The 6,113-nt window shown below is 39.6% G+C and overlaps 1 non-coding gene across 1 annotated transcript; it reads right to left on the bottom strand.

Moving 5' to 3' along the window:
* Window positions 1-810: 810 nt before the first annotated feature.
* LOC113719531 (small nucleolar RNA R71) lies at window positions 811-917 on the bottom strand. Its single transcript, XR_003454913.1, has one exon. It is a non-coding gene; the product is annotated as a small nucleolar RNA R71 (small nucleolar RNA).
* Between the last annotated feature and the right edge of the window lie 5,196 nt (window positions 918-6,113).

The following is a 6,113-nucleotide window of genomic DNA, read 5'->3' as shown; positions in this document are numbered from 1 at the left end:
AAGGGTTTAGTAATTGTTTAAATTGCTCCTCGTGGGATCGACCCGATACACATCTTGTACTACAATTGCGACATGTATACTTGCAGTCCAATGGGTGTAAAATCGGAATTGAACTTGCATTGATATAAAAATCCCGTCAAGTTTTTGGCGCCGTTGCCGGGGAGCGGCAATATTAGGGCCTAATCATCTCTATTAATTTAGATATTTTCATTGTTTTTTATTCAAGTTGTTGAATTAAAACTGCAAAATTTCTCTTGTTTTTGTTTGTAGTATATGCACCGATCAAATCGAGAAGTTACACATTTCGATCCTGAAATTGAAAGAATATTACACAGACAAAGGAGGAGTACATCACATCAAGAGGAACAAGAGGTTTGGCAGCCAATAGAAGATATCTTGATAGAATTACAATTTGAAGAAGAAATGGCAGAAAACGAAGCAAATAGGCGAGTTCTACGAGATTTTGCTCTATCGGGAACACAAGGATCTCAAACGAGTATAGCAAGGCCTTCGGTAAATGCTAACAACTTTGAGATTAAACCATCACTTATCCAAATGGTTCAACAATCTCAATTTGGAGGTAATGCAGTAGAAGATCCTAATACACACTTAGCTACATTCTTGGAAATTTGTGATACAATTAAAATGAATGGAGTTAGTGATGATGCTATAAGGCTAAGATTGTTCCCATTTTCATTGAGAGATAAGGCCAAACTTTGGCTACACTCTCATGCTCCTAATACTTTCACCGGATGGGATGATTTATCAAGAGCATTCTTAAATAAGTATTTTCCACCAGGTAAGACTGCTAAGCTTAGAATGGATATCACTAGTTTTAGCCAATTAGAAGGTGAATCATTATATGAGGCATGGGAAAGGTTTAGAGATTTGCTTCGGAAATGTCCACATCATGGACTGCCGGAGTGGTTAATCATACAAACCTTCTATAATGGTTTAGTTTTTCTACTAAAACTATGATCGATGCAGCTGCAGGTGGAGCTTTAATGGGTAAATCACCCCAAGAAACTCATACTTTGATAGAAGAAATGGCAGCAAATAACTACCAATGGGCCAATGAGAGAGGTAATACAAGACGTCATGCAGGTATGATAGAAATGGACACTCTCAATATGCTGAGTGCTCAAATGAATAATGTGATGAAGTTGCTAAGTAGACAAGGTGGAGTTGGTCCAAGTTCATCTAATGCACATGTAGCATGTTGTTCTATATGTGGAGGTGAACATGATACTAATGAGTGTGTTGATTTTGAGCAGGTACAATTCGTTAATAATTATAATCGTAATGCTCAAAATAACCCCTACTCGAATACTTACAATCCGGGGTGGAGAAATCATCCAAATTTTGGATGGAAGGACCAAGGAAATCAACCAAGGCCAGCCAATCCACCGGGATTTCAATCAAGGCAACAACAAGTTGAAACCAAACCTGGTTGGGAGATCGCTGTGGAAACGCGTGCTAAGGTTACTTCGGATAGATTCGAGCGAGTTGAGGGGCGGCTGGACCAATTGGCTGGGATGTATAGAAATTTGGAGATTCAAATTGGTCAAATTGCCAATGCGATCAACAACAGAAACCCTGGTGAATTGCCGAGTAAAACCGAAGTGAATCCGAGAGAGCAAGTCAATGCTATCACTCTTAGAAGTGGTAAAATGGTTGAGGGACCTAACTCTAGTAATTCAAGTGGTGAAAAAGATAAGGAGCAAGCATATGGAGGAGTAAAACCAAGCCAAAATGATAATGTAGTCATTAATATTGATGAACCTCCTCCTCAATTAAATTCTAATGAAATTCCTTTTCCTCACAGGTTGAAGAAAGATGGACAGGATCGGGAGTTTCAAAAGTTCTTCAAAATGTTTAAACAATTGCACATTAACATTCCTTTCATTGATTCTATAACACAGATTCCCTCTTATGCGCGTTTCTTGAAAGATATCATGTCAAGAAAGAGGAAAATTGTAGATAATGAGATGATAGTATTAACGGAAGAGTGTAGTGCATTAATTAAGAACAGACTCCCTCCTAAATTAAAAGATCCGGGAAGTTTTTCTATTCCTTGCACTATTGGTCAATTGCATTTTTTTAATGTTTTATGTGATTTAGGTGCAAGTGTGTCACTTATGCCATTATCGGTTGCCCGGAGGTTGGGACTTCAAGAGTTGAAAGCTACCAATATCATATTGCAGTTGGCGGATCGGTCAATCACACATCCAATTGGTATTTTGGAAAATGTGCTCATAAGTGTAAGACAATTTATAATACCTGTGGATTTTGTTGTCTTAGATATTGAGGAAGATGTGAGAATGCCAATTATTCTAGGACGACCGTTTTTAGCCACCGCACGAACTATAATTGATGTGGAAAAAGGTAAGCTTATACTACGGGTTAATGGTGAGGAATTGGAATTCAATTTGGATAATAAAGAAGGGAGTATAGAGCCTATTGTTCTTGTTTCTAATATGCCATGTGATGAAAAGGTTAACCAAGAAAGGAACGAAGAAGTTAAATTATTAAATGTTCTTGGTACTAACTTTCATGGTGTAGGAGCAAGGGAAGAGAAGATAAGGGTGGAAGTTGGCTTAATAAATTCGACACTCCATGAAAAAAGTGGAGAAAAATTGAGCCAACTCGAAAAAGACAAGCAAATTCCACTCCAAGGTGAAGTCGAGCCTTTATATGACAAGTCTAATACTCCTCCTTGGCATTTGAGGAAATTGGACTATGGAGATCAATGCATGGCTCACCACATGGTGGATTGGCTCGAAAGTTTCGACCCATGGGGAGAAAATCGCTCCTTAATGTTCTAAAATGATTCAATTTTTTTGAGTCGAGCCAACGACTATAAACAAAAGCGCTTGTTGGGAGGCAACCCAATAATAATATTGTATTTGCATTTTTATGTGTTTTTTTTTACATTTTGGTGTGATTTAATTAACTAATTAGATGTATTTCACTTGTTTGTAGGAGGTACCGGAGTTTCATCATCCATTTTGGAGGTACAATTGAAGAACAAGTGTAAAAAGGGAGGTTTTCTTACCAAAATTGTGCTTTAAGTGTTTAGAATTATCATTCATATATGCATTGTGCATTTCAAGTATATTCAAGTGAGTTTTGGTGATAACATGTTATAAATGCTCATGGACTCATTTGATGTGTATTTAATGCCCAAAAATGTCATTTTAGTGTAAAAGTACAGAAATGATCAAAGGACCCTACCCCTCGATTTTCAATGTAAATGTGTTTGTTGTGTTTTGAGAGGTTGGATATTGTGTTTATGGTATATTACATGTGTGTGGGAGGTTGGAATTAATAAAAAATATGTCCAATGTGTGATTTGGAATTGGCCGGAAAAGGGAGAAAAAGTTTGAAAAATTGCAGTTTCTGCAATTAGTGCAGAGAAATATAAATCCGAGCTCGGATCCTAAAAGCCCAGACAGATCCGACTGCGAATCCATCGATCCGAGCTCGGATCTATTCCAATCCAGATAGATCCGAGGGCTCGTCTGTGTTTCTGTTGGGACTGATCCGAGCCCCTGTCGGATCCGAGGACGTTCAGAACAGATCCGACCTCGGATCTGTTCGCGATAAGAAAAGAAACGAGGTCTCGGTTCCTCATTTTTTCGAATTCCCTTTTCCCTCTTCTCACCAAAACCCTACCCCTTTCCTCCAATCTTCCATTTTAACCATCAAATCTCCAATATTTCATCATAAACACCTCCCCAACCCATGTATGATCAGAAACCCTAAACTATTTCACCACAACACAGCATCAAAAGTGGATTTTGATCTTCAAAAGGGAATTTTGGGCCGCACGGAAATTCTTTGATTTCTGGGTGAAATTGGACTTGTTTCCTCCTCATTTTTCATCATTATCATCCTCTATCATCTTCCCACACATTTGAGGTAACAATTTGCGAATTTCTTTGACATTTTATAATTTCTTATTCTACATTTTTCTAGTTTTTGGGAATATTATGATAAATGCATATTTGTTGGAATTTCTTGATATAATTGTGCTACATTGTGCTTAAATAGATTGTTACAACTATTTTCATACTTATTTTTGAGAAAACTGTGGATTTGGTGATATTTTTAAGATTTTTCTCAATTTTTGGGCTTGAGCATTTTAGTGATTTAGACTTGTGAATTTTGCTTTCATTGGATATATGAACTTGTTCCGAGGAGTATAAATCACTGTTATATTAATGACATGCTATCATTAGAGCAAAAACCCATTGGATAAAAAAGTCTGTTTGCAATTAAATTAAGCACATTGAACCACTTTTACTTGAGATAATTTGCATTTGTTTGGATGAATTGGAACTCATGTGTATGTAAACTGAGTGTTATGAATGTTATGAATTGGATTGGAGATATTCTCAAGTGTTTGGGTGTTCATTCTTGCACATGAATATAATTTTCAATTGTTTGGACTTATTATGCATGACATGATTTCTTTATTGATAATATTCTTTCTAAATGTGGGAATTTTATTTGAGAATTGTTAGGAAGTTTATTTGTTTAAATTTGGGAACATTTTGGCAAGGAGTTTAGCCCTTTTTCAAGGGGAAACTCTGCCGAAATTTTCTTAAATTCTTATTTATTATTTGAGAGCAAGTTTAAAATGTTGTGTATAGGTATTATGGCTCGCACAAGGAGGCCTCGCATTCGTACTCCTACTCCTTCTTCAAGTGAGGAACACACACCTTCCTTGCAAGAGGAGTCACCTGAAGAGGAATCTCATTCACCTGAGCCGCCACCTCGCTCTCGCCGGAAGACCGCGTCTACTAGCCGTGATGAGCCACCTCCGGACTATGATACCACACGATTCACATCATTTGCGAATCAACAATGGTATGAAGCCGGCCTAGACAAGGAAATCATTATTGAGAAACACTTGGCACCGGAGGTGGACGCGCACTATCACATTTCTACAGCATTCAAAAGACTTGGATGGGAGAACATCCTTCAGTTGCCCAAACACTACTACCCCAATCTGGTCCGGGAGTTTTACGCTAATGTAGAAAACAAGCAAAGCCACAGTGGCAACCTCATCATCTCATGGGTTCGAGGCAGGAGAGTGGCTCTCAATCGAGATACGTTGAGACGCTTCGTCCAACTCAAAAACGAAGGCGAAGATGTCAAATTGACCAAGGAGTTCAAGGCTCGAGACCCTTGGGAAGTGGGAGAGGCCGTGGGACGTCTAAAGGGTCAGTACCGTGAGCGAGAAAATTCGAAAAAACTCACGGTATATGCTGACTCCTTCGAGCATCAGTACCACCTCATCTTCTATCTTTTTGCCTTTAATGTGGTGCCGAAAAGGAGTGGCAAACGGGAGATCCGAAATAGCGATCTCTACTTTCTGGATAAGATGATACATGGAGTGGGTAGGCAATTGACTGGTATTCCTCTACCCAGCATTATCATTAGCTATATGCGGACCACAGCTCGCATGAGGGCCGGCGAGACTTGCTTTGGATTCCCTCGACTGCTATCCCTCATTTTTGAGAAACTCAAGGTTCCTCTTGGAACCGAAAGATCGGTGGTAACTAGGTCGGCCGAGAAGGTAACGCTTCTATACTCAAATCCTTGGGTATTTCTATGGATTTTGGAGCTGCTTTGATCCGGGACACAGGAGAAGCATCGACTTCCACTCAGCCTCCGCCTCAAACTGAACCGCAAGCGGAAACTCAAGAGACGGAGACACAGCAGACTCTTCCTCCTTCGGTTCAGCGACCACCTCCTCAACCGCGTTCCAAATGGCAAGAGCTCCTCAATGCCATTTGCTGTATGGAGACACGTGTTGTCGAGCGCATTGACCAGACCAGCGGATGATGACCGAGCGACTCGACCGATATGATCGCCGTCTTCGTATGATCGAGGATCATTTCCATATCCGCCGGTCCCCTACTCCGACACCTCAGCAGGAGGAGGGACACATTGGTACATCACATGGTCCTCATGGAGCCGAGGAGGCAGTAGACCCTCGTTCCGAGCAGCCATGATGCTCTTTAGCGGATTAGACCTTTTATTTCTTTATTTTTCTTTTCTTTTGTTAAGACAAACTTTGTAGATTTTATTTTTCTTTAATTTGA

The sequence above is a fragment of the Coffea arabica genome, chromosome 1e, assembly GCF_036785885.1.
Source record: "Coffea arabica cultivar ET-39 chromosome 1e, Coffea Arabica ET-39 HiFi, whole genome shotgun sequence".
NCBI lineage: Eukaryota > Viridiplantae > Streptophyta > Magnoliopsida > Gentianales > Rubiaceae > Coffea > Coffea arabica.
Note: the sequence above shows the minus strand (reverse complement) of the source record. Positions and strands in the feature narration are given on the sequence as shown.